The sequence below is a fragment of the Lycorma delicatula genome, chromosome 11 (assembly GCF_047948215.1).
Source record: "Lycorma delicatula isolate Av1 chromosome 11, ASM4794821v1, whole genome shotgun sequence".
NCBI classification, from domain to species: Eukaryota; Metazoa; Arthropoda; class Insecta; order Hemiptera; family Fulgoridae; genus Lycorma; species Lycorma delicatula.
Window position 1 is genome coordinate 27,687,716 of NC_134465.1, and position 15,216 is coordinate 27,702,931.

Consider the following 15,216-nt stretch of genomic DNA (forward strand, 5'->3'; position numbering starts at 1 on the left):
TCGGGAATTTTTTTTTTAAATCTTACCATTTAAAAAAAAATGTTGCCCCAAAATTCTCTTCTCCCAAAATCAAAAACACTATCTTTTTATTTATTACATATATTTTAACCGATTTTTTTCTGTCTTTCTAAGTATAGTAGTAGTCCAGATGGCCCCCTAAAAAAACACTTTAAGGATAATTTGTGGGTGGTGGAGCCGATAAAACTTTTTAACATTGATTTTTTTCAATTTAAAAAAATTTTTTTAAGTTGTTTAAACTTATATATTACAAATAGAATTTCATCATAATTCATTCCCACCCCGAAAATAGAAGTATTAGGTTAAATTTGATTGGTTGTATATTTTTCTGTGAAATTATTTTGTTTAATTTCTTCTATTCAATATAGTAAACGTAATTCTTTAAACATATAAATAATAAATATAAAAATAACTGTCTCAAGTCATTGTCAGCAAAATTTAACAACTTTTTTCTCATATTTTTTCCTTTAATTTTATAGAGTTTTGTTTTACCACTGTATTTTTTAAGGTTACAATACCTTATCAAAATGATATACATTAAAGACATGTATTTTTTTAATTTATATATATATATATATCTATTTGTGGTTAACCGAACACGTGGTTATAAGGAAGAAAAGTATCACAAATCAGTATTCAGTGTTATCTCTGTGTCGTTCTCTCTCACTCTCTCTCTCTCACACACACACTGTGTATGTGTGTTTATGAAAGAGAGAGAGAAAAATAGAATGAAAATGAGCCGTTATATTACTGGATAAAATAAATATATCTTATGTAATTTCCTTATTGTATCTTAAATTATTTCTGTAGCACATTATACCACAACTGTGTATATGATACGTATAGTCAAATATTAATTTAGTAGTAAAAAAAATGTTTATTTCTTCTATGTCATTTCTCTTAAAATTATTTTTTTTATTATTATTACTTTTTTGAATTAAAATTTATGTAAAAGCAGTACAAGCTGATTGTTATTTTAGATACAGTTGAATAGCTCTTATAATCTTTAAATTACCAGAAAAAGAGACTTTAAAAAAAAATTTCCTCGTTTAGTACTTTTATTACTTAGAAAAAATTCGTATTTGTGTCGTTGTGATTGTGTGTTACGTATACTGATGCAATGATTTACATAATTTAAATAATAAAATATTATGGGTTTTTAAATGAGTTAGCATTTGATATAAATAAACCTTAGAAATGATATAATCATTCATCATGAAATCATTTCCCAAATATCATTTTTATTAAGCCGATTTCTATCTTACGTATAATTTTGGTTTTCATTCATTAACATTATTTTAAAAAATTTCAAACTGTATGGTAAAAGTGTCTATAAATATAACTATTAGGTACATTTCATAAGAAAGCTACCTATTGTAACGGATACCATGATTCAACTTCCGGAAAATTTCGACATACCTTCGCGGTTCACATCCCCCCGACCCGAAAACCATCGTCAGCTCAAAAGTTTATATATAAATATATATTCCAGTTTCTTCTGGACATGATAGTTGCCGTAATTTTGCGCCAATCACTTTCAAATTGTTTCTTAAAAATAACTCGTCCCAAAATCTCTGTCGAGTTCATTAACAGGCAGAATCAAACCACGGGGGTAGAAATAAGGGAGCTTTTGCGAAAAAACAAAATATCACTATAACTTTCGTATTAAGTAATATGTCGAGTTCTTTTAAAGTTCCTACTATTCTTTGGATAAGCGCTTAAAACTTATACAAGTAAAGTTTTTTGATATCTCCAACCATTGATACAGAGGATGGAGAATTAGGGTTTCGAAGACAAAAAAATCATACCTCCATAAGTAGACACAGTATCTAATCGGTTTAAATTGGTCGTTAGTTCTCTAAACATTACCTAAAACTTTCGTCTGAAACAGTTTTTGATATGACTAACCTTTACGGCAAGGGAAGACATTGCTGGAAATGTAAGAAGATGGGGCTTGTTTATGCTAAACATGTGGAACTTTTTTCACATGCAACCATTGTCGTATTGAATAAATTTGAAGTTTTTCTTAAATTTAAGGTGAAAATCTATCTCCGCCATCCGGCGAGCCGAAAGGGATCTTTTTTTTTTAAATCATGTGAAGATTGCTCGAAAGTAGTAAAATTATGTAAATTTAATTTAATTTTTTTTTTTGAAAACTGTGATTTATATTAAGTAGAAGTATTGTGGAAGATAATTTAATAATAATAGGTCACAATTGTCATTCTTAGAATAAAGTGGAAGGTTTTAAAGGACCAATCTGTTGAAAGAAGATCTTTAATGCTGTCATTTTATTCAGGTCCTTATTAAAGGTTATTAAACGTTATTTTAGGCCTGTATAATATTGTAAGAATACACTTAAAAAAGTATACAACAAAAAGAATTTTTGTATATATATATATATATATATATATGGTAACTAAAAGTGATGTTACTAGAATTAACAATAATGAATGTTGGTATGTAGGCCAACCGTGGCCTTATTTGCGTGTTTCTTATACCACCTTCCCGATAGCCTAGATACGCTTCATGTTACATAATTATCTTGTAATTTTGTTTAATATTAGACCCCTTGTTTACCGTATCAAACAAATACTAGTTTTAATGTTAAAAATTCTCGTCACTTAAAACAATGAAGTCATCCATTATAAAAAAAAAATATATATGAAATAAATAAATTTACAGTTACTTAGAATAATTTTATCTTTCACTTTTCTTTATATTACATTTTTTAGTAATAAACTTAAGACGGAAATATGATCTCTTATGTATTTAAAAAATTGGGCTGTTAACGTATTTCCAGTTCATCTGGGTGTTCTACTGGATGGATCAGGCTGATTTTTTTTTTTATTCTGCTAGGAATGACCCATAGATATGTCATCAAGCATCATCGGGCCCCTCACTTGTGTCTCTTTAAATAATCCTCATTTATAAGAACTCTTCAAAAAAATCCTGATTTATTCCTTAATTGAGGAAATTTCTGAGGGTTTTACTTACTTGAGAATCAATTTGAAGGTCTGTCACTGCTTGATGATTTATTTTCAGGTCATTCAGAACAGAATTAAAATAAAATAAGCCCATCCAGAGAAGCGTCTAGACCACTGGAAATAGATTTTCAGCATGCTTGTTATCTGTGGTAGGAAAGGAAGGAGAAAAATTAGGGGATTCGGGGTAAGACGATAGCCAATTTTATAGACGATAGCCAAGACTTAGGTAAGACGATAGCCAAGACTTATAGCCAATTTTTAGGTAGATTTCATAAGAAAACTACCTATTGTAATAAGTACTATGATTGGCCTTCCGGAAAATTTCGACATATCTTCGCGTTTCACATTCCCCAGACCCCAAAACCACCGTCAGTTCAAAAGTTTATATATATATATATATATATATATATATATATATATATATGTCACTTTCTTGTGGATACGATAACTACCGTAATCTTGTGCCAATCACTTTCAAATTTTTACATAAAATATAACAACCAAAAACCTCGGTCCAGTTCGTTAATGGGCAAAATCAGACCATGCGGGTAGAAATGGGGACTTTATCGAAAAAAAATATATCGAATAACTTTCTTATTAAGTAAAATATTGAATTCATTTAAGGTTTCTATTATTCTTTGGATAAGGACCTAAAATTTATCTAAGTAAAGTTTTTTGATATCAATAACCATTGGGCTTGGGGGTGGAAAGAATAGGGTTTGAAAAACAAAAAAATCATACTTTCCTTAATAGATAAAGCATCGAATCGGTTTAAGTGGTCGTTAGTCCTCTAAACATCACCTAAAACTTTTGCCTGAAACAACTTTTGATGTGACCAACCCTTACGGCAAGGGATGACCAAAAGAAAAAAAATCGCTATAACTCTCTTATTAAGTAAAATAGTTATTAGAAATAATTCGTTTAAGGTTCCTACTATTCTTTGGATAAGGGCTTAAAACTTTTCTAAGTAAAGTTTTTTATATCACCAACCATTGGCCCAGGGGGTGGAAAAAATGGGGTTTCGAAGAGAAAAAAGAATCATACTTCCAGTATCGAATCGATTTAAAGTGGTCCTCTAAACATTACTTAAAACTTCTTTTGTCTGAAACAATTTTTGATATGACCAAACCTTACGGCAAGGGAAGACCAAAATGTTGCTGGAGTTGTAAGATGTCGTATGCTAAACACGTGAAATTTTTTCACATGCAACCATTGTCGTATTGAGTAAATTTAAGTTTTTCTTAACTTTAAGGTGGAAATCTTTTTTGTCTCCTGCTTAACACCGGTGAAATCTACCTCCGCCATCCGGCGTGCCGAAAGGGATTTTTAAAAATATATAACATTACTTTATATTAATGCTGTAGAGCAACATGGTTGCACTAGGGTTTTAGCCGTTTTTTTGTTTTTTTTTTTTTAAATACGTATATCATTACTTTATAATAATAACTTTGTAGAGTATATTTAAATTATAAATTTTTTCCTTAAACTTATTATACTACATCAAGGAAATTATAACTAATTAACAAATAAAATAAGTATACACATATATCGATCGTATATTATTAATTATTTATAAATCTGAACCTGTTTATTTATTTCATTAAAAATGGAAACTTAGAGAATTTCTACAAAATCATAATTCTTTAACGAATATTATAATAAAATTAAGTTAAATAAAAAAAATTACAAAATATAGGAATGTAAAAAAACTAAAAGTGTAAAAGAAGAGTTATGAGCCGACCTCCGTGGCTGAATAGGTAGCGTCTCGGTATTTCATGCGGAGGACCCGGGTTTGAATTCAGGTCAAGTAGGTATTTTTTCATACGCTACCAATTTCCACCGGGCTAATGACCATAGCTGTTAATTCCTGCTCATTCAAAACAAAAAGCAAAATAGTTATGATATATAACTGAAAAGGATTGTAAAAAAATAAACCAGAAATTGCGGAAATGTGTTACCTAGATTAAAAATTATGTAACAAAGTAATATAGAGAAGAAATAAATCTTTATTCTGATCGCTACATAAAAATACATTACATTGATAATATCAGTATAAGATAAATTATAAATATAAAACAAATTATAAGATGTAAAATACGCGGTTTTAACATTTATACTTATTATTGAAATACAAACACCTGAAATAATGTTAAGGTAAATATATACATTAAACATAAAAAGTTTTATAAAATAATTCACAATTTTAACTCGCTATTTAAAATTATTTTGAGCGCATATTTACTCGTACGTATTCGTCAAACGGGATGTAGATTAATCGTTTTTTTTTTTAATTACTATTTAAAAATTAATCAATATCCTGATTTCACATGCCTTGTGAAGATCCTGATCGCCACACCACCCCCTTCCTAGCTTTGATGGGCTGACCGGAGGTCATGTTTTAGACCCTCTAAACTTGATAGCACAACACAGTCATCAGTATGACTTCTGTCAGGAAACCACCTATGCAAATGTCTCGGCAGACATTTCCATCAGTGTATTTACTCAACCTATCGCCTTCGCATGGCCTCTTCCAACCACTACTACTTTTCTTTCTTTTTCCTTTTTAGCCTCCGGTAATTACCGTTCAGATAATACTTCAGAGGATGAGTGAGGATGATATGTATGAGTGTAAATGAAGTGTAATCTTGTTCCGTCTCAGTTCGAACATTCCTGAGATGTGTGGTTAATGAAACCAACCACCAAAGAACACCGGTATCCACGATCTAGTATTCAAATCCGTGTAAAAAACCGACTTTACTAGGACTTGAACGCTGGAACTCTCGACTTCTAAATCGGCTGATTTGGGAAGATGCGTTCATCACTAGACCAACCCGGTGGGTAACCACTACTATCTTCCATAACTTACAACCCTTAACTGTCAAATTACCCGATTCGTTAAAGCGCAATCCCCGCGCCTTAATCTAACACCAAGGGTTTCATAAAAAAACCTTTCCTATATCTAACTTCAATTAGACTATGCATTCAGATCATTACTTGATTGATTCTTTAAACGTGAAAAATACTTTCCTCATACCAATAAAACAAGTGTTGATCGCAACAACGACAATTTTTTACTAAAATTCAATGTACTCAAATCAATCAACAGTATATTTACAATATATTTTCCGTAAAAGAAACTGTATTAATTGTATTTTAAATATATTGGTGGGAAGACATTTTAAATGTCTTAGCAATTTATTAAAATTTGCAACGGTAACATAATAAGGCCCTTTCTTGAAAGCCGAAGTATTACGTTCAATTACGCGAAAACAGTTCGTTGTCTGTTATGGTGAAAGTGGATTTTGTTATTTGTTTAAATTAGATGACCATTTGTTTTGGTAAAGACTATACATTCATAAATATGAACTTATAGATAAAGTAATATATTTAATTTTTTAAATGTAAATCTATACGATTCATACTTGTAGGCGCTAATTAATGATCTGACAGCCCATTTTTGTATCTTAAAAACTAGTTCTGAATTTTTTTGGGAGCCTTACACATCTGTTAGGGCTCCTATGTAATGTCACCACATATACGAGAATATATGTTTGACGTAATAAATACTTAGTAATGACAAGCTTTGTATTTTATTAAGGCGCTTCAAAGCAAATTAGTACGGGTTGATTTTATTACAAATTAAATCAATTTGATCATTTGATCATTCCAAGAGAACCTTTCATCTGGTAAAACACAGGAATTTCGATTTGTAAAACAAAACAGAAATACTAGCGTTATTATTAATGGGAATACTGTACATGTGATTAGCATTGTTAAATCTACCTGAAAATAAAATCAAAGTACAAGGAAGAAAAGGTTTTATGGGAATAAGTAAAGTCTGTTCATATCAAGGATGGATCTAAGTTTTGAAAATTGTTATTTACAAGATTAAAAAATATTTCACAGAAAATCAAAAAATTTGATGTGGACACCACATGACTTCCTTGTACGCCTATTAAATTACATATACACATTTTTTTTTTTTTTTTAATGAAAAGTACGTAAAATTTTATTTCATTAATAACTTCTGATATTTTTTCATATTTTTTATTGTTATTATTGAATTATTATTTATTTTAAAAAGATTTTTACAGTCGAACGTTAATAATTATTAATAAATCAATGTATTAAATTTAAAAAAAAAAAGTTTGAAAGAAAGGAGATTGCAGTCAGATTCGAGCCATGTGCCTTCCCCTTGTAAGATCCAAATATTTCATTAATTAAACTTTAATTTGGCTATAACTGTGGAACCAATGAAAATAAGTGCAACTTATGGTATAATGTTGAAAAGCTCTCAATGAGGGCTTAATACTGCAGTTATGAAAAAGTCCAACATTCAAATTTTTTGAATTTTGGATTTTTTTGGACATTTTTGGTCCTGTTGATTGCAATCAAAAGGAGAGATGCAGAACTAAATGTTACAAAAGTCCGGAAAGACAAAATTTCAACATCTTATGACTAATCGTCTAATCGTTTTTTTGGGTTATGCGAGGTACGTACGTACAGACGTCACGCCGAAACTAGTCAAAATGGATTCAGTGATGATCAAAACTGATATTTCCGCTGAAATTTGAAAATACTTTCTTTACTACGTACAAGGAAGCAAAAAAGTTGAAAAGAATCAGGAGCTATAAAGTAAGTAGTTTGAAGTAACACTTATAGTGTTACTTCATACTACTCGAGATTGTTACAGACTTCGAAGAAGTACGGTATTACTTTCGGTCGTATGATGGGTGTGAGGGGGTTAAAAGTAAGTTTTCTTTTGAGATATGTTGTACGAAAATATCATTCACTAAATTTGGGGATCCTTTTATATATATTTTAATTTAAATTTAAAAAAAAAATTAAATTTAAAAATCTTTAGTTTTATTTCTGTTTTGATTTTAATTTGGGAAAGATTATTTTTTTACAATTTTTAATTTTAAATCTTAAAAATACTGTAGGATGATTTTTAATTTCAATTTTAATGTGTAATTTGATACAAATGATTTGAAAAAAAAATTATATGTAGCAACTGATGATGCGAGTAACTAGCGAAAGCGCTCTTGCATTTAGTATGGATAAGGTAGGTGTTATCCTATTTTATTTATTTATTCTGTACTTAGGTTGATCGGATTAATATAATTTGTGTAGTGCAGAGGAATATGATTCTCGAAAGTATCGACTTTAGAAAAAAAAAAAAATATATATATATATATAGAAATATAATTGTCGAATGACTTTAACGTAAAAAATTTCTTCATTCATTGATAAAAATAACAATGTACTGTTTAATTCATATTGTGTGGGATTCTTTACTACTCATGTAATCTGAAAATAGAGAGAAATTACAGAGCTACTCTCTTTCTTTTATTTAATTAAATTATGAATTAAATATTATAAATTACTTTGCATAGTAATCTATTAGGTTAATGAATATTGAGAAAATTTTTTTGCGTAATCTGAATTTTAATAAAAAAAAAAAAACATAAATAATAAAAGCGAAAAGTATATTTGTGATATACTTTAGTAAGTGCATAACATAAATTAGAGTTTAATTTTGCGTAACTTAAAAAATTATTCTTCTTTTTTACTTTCTCCTTATAGTATTTTAGGAAGAAATTTTTAGTATTAATATTAAGAGTAATTTTTACAAACTGTTACGTCTCTCATAAATTTTCTTCCATGTATTTTTTATGTAATTCTATCTCTCTCACTCTTAGCCTCTCACTCTCTCTCTCTCTCTCTCTCTCTCTCACTGGTGTGTGTATAAGATTTCGTTTATGCCAACTCGAGAACCATTTAAATGCAACCTCTAATTTTCCTAAAATAATGATTTATTTTTAAGCTTAATTAGTTTAACAGTGTAGAGAAAAAAAATTTAATTCTTAATCATTTTTTAATAAAAATGAAGAATTGAATTTTATCGTTATATATAAAGCTGTTCTGGTAGTATTAGTATAAATTTAATTCTGTTAGTATAGAGAACACTGTTAAGTTACATCGACGTGATAAATGAATAAAAACCGGTTCATTTATATAATTTTCTTTTTTTAATGAAAATATTTCTTAGTTGTATATGTATTTATGCCTGATGAATTAATCCACTCCATTCGCTCCGCAGATCGGTAGAGTGGCGATCTCGTATATCCTTTATTTATTAATTTTTTTAATCTGTAACTTAGATAAAATATTATTTTTGATAAAATTATTGGTTTTTTTAATAATAAGTATCCTCTCTAAGGATTTTACCTCTTAAAAATGATTTTTATTTATTTATTTTTTTATAGTGTTTTTATCTCTGAAGATATGTAAATGTTTAATGCCTAATCAAACTAAAAGAAGATTGTAAGGGTTGTGAAGTGTGTCTTTCGAAATTTGTTTAGGTATTTAAACAAATAACATATATATTATTATGCAAGACATACTACGTCAAGTGAAGAGTAATATGATTTTGCTATTGCTTCTTCTCTTAAGTCAAACATACTGTTGCTCATCGACGTGTACTAATTTCGAAAAATGTACGAGACATTCATACTTAAAACACGAACACGTCCTCTCAGTGTTATTTCACGATCTATTTGTATCGTGAACATCAATACTCTCAGAGAAAACAAAATACGTTTTACATGAGTTGATTCATAATCAACGATATAAATTATTTCCAGAAATAATAAGTTATGAACTTTTTATTTGAATCACCTCTACTTCGTTGGGGGATTTGTTTTCCTTACGATTTTAACCCACTGTGTTTGAATTTTATTTAAATAAATCATATGTATTATTGAGATAACCAAATCTAATTAAATCAGCGTATTAAATAATAATAATTAAATAATTACATATTATTATTTTAATTATGTAGCTGATGATGCAGTAAAGACCACAAAGAGTTAGATGTAAACGTTTCCTTTTTTGTTTAGCCTCTGGAACCACTATAAGGTATTACTTCAGGATGAATGAGATGATACGTATGAATGTAAATGAAGTGTAGTCATGTACAGTCTCAGGTCGACCATTCCTGAGATGTGCGGTTTATTGAAACCCAAAGAAACCGGTATCCACGATCTGGTATTCAAATCCGTGTAAAAGTTGAAATCCTTTACTAGAATTTCAACTTTAGAACTTTCGACTTCGAGAGTTATAGTTTAAATATAGTGTTATAGTGTTAATATAGTATAAACTAGTACACTATACGGTACAGACCATCCTATTTGTATGTTGGACGTTTCAGAATAATATAAAAAATTGTTATTTTAAATAATATTAATTAGTTTAATCAGTTAATCGTAATTTTCTACATTTTTTTCAGTTTCTGTATTTCAATAAGCTAACAGTAAGTTAAATTCGAAGGGTTCAAGCGCTTTCGGAATTAAAATTCCATCTTCAGGAACTCTCATATTCGTCCTATTTATAATATTAATTAAAACTTCACATGTAAAATTGTAAAAAAAATCGTGATATTTGTCCAACTGTTGTCCAAAAACAACAGTTGAGGCCACCAAATTGCCAAGACGTTTACGTTGACATCATTTTATACATATGACGACCAACTGTTAAGTTTTATGCAAATATCATGATTTTTTATATAGTTTTTCATGTGAAGTTTTAATATTATAAATAGGACGAATATTAGAGTTCCTGAAGATGGAATGTAAGTCCGAAAGCGCTTGAACGCTTCGAATTCAATTGTTGGTAAGCGGTTTTTTGTATATTAATTATAATTATATACTTATACCAACGGGCCATGCTTAAGAAAATTATTACTAACAAACATTGTTTAGTTATATTTTAATCTTTACCGTTATAATACAGATTTATCTGGTTTTTTCCTAAAATAAAAGAAAATTGTCTTGCATTAAAGGGGTACATAAAGCACCGAATGAAAAAATCTTGCGCAGTTCTGCGCAAGAAGACCGTCTTTTTATTAATTTAATTTGATTTTAATATATATATATATATATTAATTGTGTTTAATATTGCTAAAAATAGATACCGCAGTTAAAGAGACGTCAACTTTCCAACTTAGAGCATCATAAAGAACCTACCTTCTAACTTGCTCCGCTCAATTTTTTTTTCAAATTTAGTTGAGCGTAACTCTAGAACCTCCGAATCAATCTTCATAAAATTTTCACATGCACAAATTCAAACATACTCCTAAATTACACCTAATTTTAAAATAAATTAATGTAGTAGTTTTGGAGATTTTTGAGCCACAAATCTTTATATATATATATATATATATATAAGGAAACCTCAATTTAAATGAATGATATTTTCGTACTACTGATATTTCAAAACGTAAACGAAATTCATTTTCATCCCCTCATCTCACTCACACCATCCGACCGAAAGTATAACGTACTTTTCTTCAAACAGTTTATAAAAATTAATAACATTATGCTAGAGCTATTTAAATATCATTCTAAGCGGCGTTGATCATATGCGGCTAACGTTGAAATACATTTTGATGAGAAAGAGTCATTTACCCTTTGGAAACATAATTTTTTTAAAAATCTTTTAAACAGTATTTTATTATTAGATTAATAATAATAATAATTAATAATTTTTTATTGTTATTAATAAAGATAATAAATAATTATAAAAATAAATTGTACTTACCTAAATTTTTAGAACTAATATAAAAGTAATATCACAAAATCAGTGCTTATTTTCTTACGAAATAAAGCACTATTTATTTTTTTGTAAACAAATCACAACACTTTTACTGATTTTTTCGGTATCCACTGTAAAACTATTAATTCTATTTTCAATAATTTTGTAATTTTTTTATTTAAGTGGTACCTTTGAAAAATTAAACACTATCTAATTGACGTTATAAAATTTTCCATTGTTTTTTTTTTTTAATTTTATACGATAATCCTTCGTTAAGGTTTGCGTAATGATTCCACAATGTCCGTCCGTACCTAACTAATTCACGGTTAGTACTGAATAGTAGTAGTGATGGATTTACACCGTCGTTCTTTGGATGTTTCTCTCTCGCTTTAATTATCCCCTCTCTTTCTTTCTCTTTCCTTTAAACATGCTATCTTTCTTAGTTCGTTACTCCCACCCTTTCTTAAATCTTATACAAGTATTCCTTTATTTTAATATTGACTTCGAAAAAATACATTACGAATAATTTATGAATGCTAACGTATCTGTTATCTTTTTTTTAAAAAACATCCCCACCAAAACTACCCACTATTTCCCCCTCTGCTTATAGTTGCCACTACTTATTTTTAATCCTTTTTAACATAGGATAGGCTTTATTACACTTTCTCTACTACCCAATACAAGTTTATATATATATATATATATATATATATATATATATATATATATAATTTTAACTTTAGGTTTTTAAATTGAACTATATTATTGTGTTCTTTAGTTTACAGGTTTTATATATATATATATATTTCTGTTTTTTAATATTACATTTTAGTAACTCTTGTTACGTAATTTTCTAATTAAACTTCATTACTCAACTATAATCAGGTTTTAGTTTTGTCTTCAATATATTTCTAACAATAGTTATAATTTTAAGAACGACCTTTCAATTACATTCGATTTTACAGATTAGATTATTTATTTTTACCTTTCTGGCAATCGTAGCTCTAGAGCATTGATGTTCAAACTTTTTCGCCCATCGCCCACATTGAGAATCAAAAATTTTCTAGCCCCTCCAAAATTTTTAAATTTAAAAATAATAATTGCAATAGCTGTTTTTAAGATGCGCTCTTAAAACAGCAGTTGCAATTATTATTTTTAAATGTGGCATATCCTATTTCTGAGCTGAAACTTATATTTTAATAATTGAGAGCAATTTTAATTGAGAGCAATTAAAATGCATATTTAATCATATTTGGAAGTATTTTTATTAAAATTACATAAAAAAAAATTACAATTGTATCAATATAGCTATATAACAACAATAGTCGTAGCATATTCAATTGATCTTGGGTTAAACTGAAAGCGGGTGGTACATGTTGCAGTTTCAATCTTTAAAGATTTCAGTATCTCGGCAGAAAATTAACAAAAACCAATAAACGCTACATTAAAGACATCGCAATTTGTCATTAAAGCTAGATCAGCTGGATTAAAACCTTTAATTTTCATATTTATTTATATCGATACGTTGTTTTGATCGGATGATATGCACAATTAAAGACAAAGGTGGCCTTTTGTCTTTAAAGTGGTTTATTTCGGTTCAGAAAAATCGTAGAGATACATACAAGAAAGAGATTAAAGTTTTAAGCTTTTAAACGATTTAAATGTAGTTTACAGAAAAAATTCATTTCCCAATGCGCTCGATCAAACACGAAGAAAAATTTTCAAATTTTTATAACTTTCCTTCTTATTGATTTTTTTTTTTTAATTTCATGATTTTGAAAACTGAAGTACACTATCAAAAAGTAGAGTATTCAAGCTTTAATTTTTTTTTATTCGTCTCTCTCTAAGCCTCTTGCTTGCAAAGTTGAAGTAGTTTGAATACAATAATTTTTTATAATAAAATATAGTTGTCTCGTTTATTTTTTGTACTAGTGTAGCAGGTATTTAATTTTAGTTTGAAAATCAGGAAAACATAAGTTTTGCCTTTTGTTTTTAATCTTCTACAGTCTCAGTTCGATCATTCCTGAGATGTGTGGTTAATTGAAACCCAACCACCAAAGAACATCAAGATCCACGATCTAGTATTCAAATCCGTATAAAAGTAACTGCCTTTACTAGGATTTGAACGTTGAAACTCTCGACTTCCAAATCAGCTGATTTTCGAAGACGCGTTCACCACTAGACCAACCCGATCGTCATCGCCATCGCCTTCCTAGACCGCCTGAACCCGGTTTTCTGTGGGCCCCGGTTTTCTGTGGGCCTTATACCGCTTCCCTGAAGGCCTCCAGCGCTCAAAAGGGGGCGTTATCCCCCACTTTGAGAACGAATTCTCTAGAGGTACGCTGTAAGAAAGAAATAATATGGAATCGGTCAAAAAATTGGGGTACGGGATTTTTCAGTTTTCTATGTTTTATGACTCGGGGACTTCAACAAAAAAATAATTACAATGTTTTTAGTATAATTTCATTAAAGTTAATGTTATTAATTTATTAAAATATACCAAAACATATGTAAGTATGTACCTACTGCGCATGTGTACTACTCCGTGGGACCGTAAACCGTTAACCTTGGAACGAAAGTGACCTTAAGAAAAGCATGTAAAAATGGTGGATAATGTTCGCATGTATGGAAGTACATCTCTTGGCGTTTTTTAAGCTTAATAACGTTTGACTGGATAGACCGATTTTGATTAAATTTGGCACAAAACTCGTGTATATGGGAGAAATTTGTTGTTAAATGTTTGGGATTAGTATCTCCAGGTACTGGGATAGATAAGTTTCTTTGGTGTTAATTTCTAAAAGGTTTTTGAAACCTAACCCCATTTTATATTAAGCCAGTACATGCGTAGCTCACTTACTTATTTTACCATTTAAAAACAAATATATTACCTCCAAATTATCCCTCCCCTTTTCCAAAAGTCGAAAAACACTCTTTTTATATATTGCATATTTTTAACCGAATTTTTAAATTATCAATTAAAACAGATTTTTTGAATATAAAAATTCGTTCATTATATAAGATTAATTAATCCTTGCCAGAGAAATATAACAATTTTGTGGTCAACTTCTTTTTTCAAAAAGATCATAAAACTCCTAATGGATTTCGTGATCTTTAACCCCTAATGGGTTTCGTGACCCCTATGGGGGGCGGACATCTCATAAATTTTAGATGGAAAGAGTAGTTTTATAATAGGTTATTTTAAAAGGCATAGAAAAATAAAAGTTTTAAAGTATCCCTAACCAAAATTGTAATCGTGTAATATTTTTCATAGCCAGCTACAAAAGTGGCCTACACTGTTTCAAAGGTAGTGGGTTCACACCGAAAAATAGATCTTTTTGCGGTATAGAAATTTATTAAATTTTTCTTTTTTTTTTAGTTTTTTACTGGTAAACAGTTATTTAATAGACTACTTTTGAAACTAGTCATGCAAAATTTGATGGTTACTATTTTGGTCGGGGTTGTTAGAAACCGAAGATTTTTAAATAAAAGTTTTTCTTTTCAGTGCCCTTTAAAATACATATATTATAACAACCCTTCTCTTTCCATTTAAAATTAATGTGTTGCTTGCTCTATGGTAACCGCTTGGGTGCTTGGGGTATGATGATTTCTAAGCCAAAAA

General features: G+C 29.0%; 1 protein-coding gene across 1 annotated transcript in view; it reads right to left on the reverse strand.

Annotated features, from left to right (window-relative positions):
- LOC142331996 (alpha-N-acetylgalactosaminidase-like) overlaps positions 1-11,936 on the reverse strand; it is a 162,085-nt gene extending 150,149 nt beyond the window's left edge. The window contains exon 1 of the mRNA XM_075378049.1: positions 11,604-11,936. The gene's annotated coding sequence lies outside the window, so the exon portion shown is untranslated. The remainder of the gene's footprint in view (positions 1-11,603) is intronic.
- Between the last annotated feature and the right edge of the window lie 3,280 nt (positions 11,937-15,216).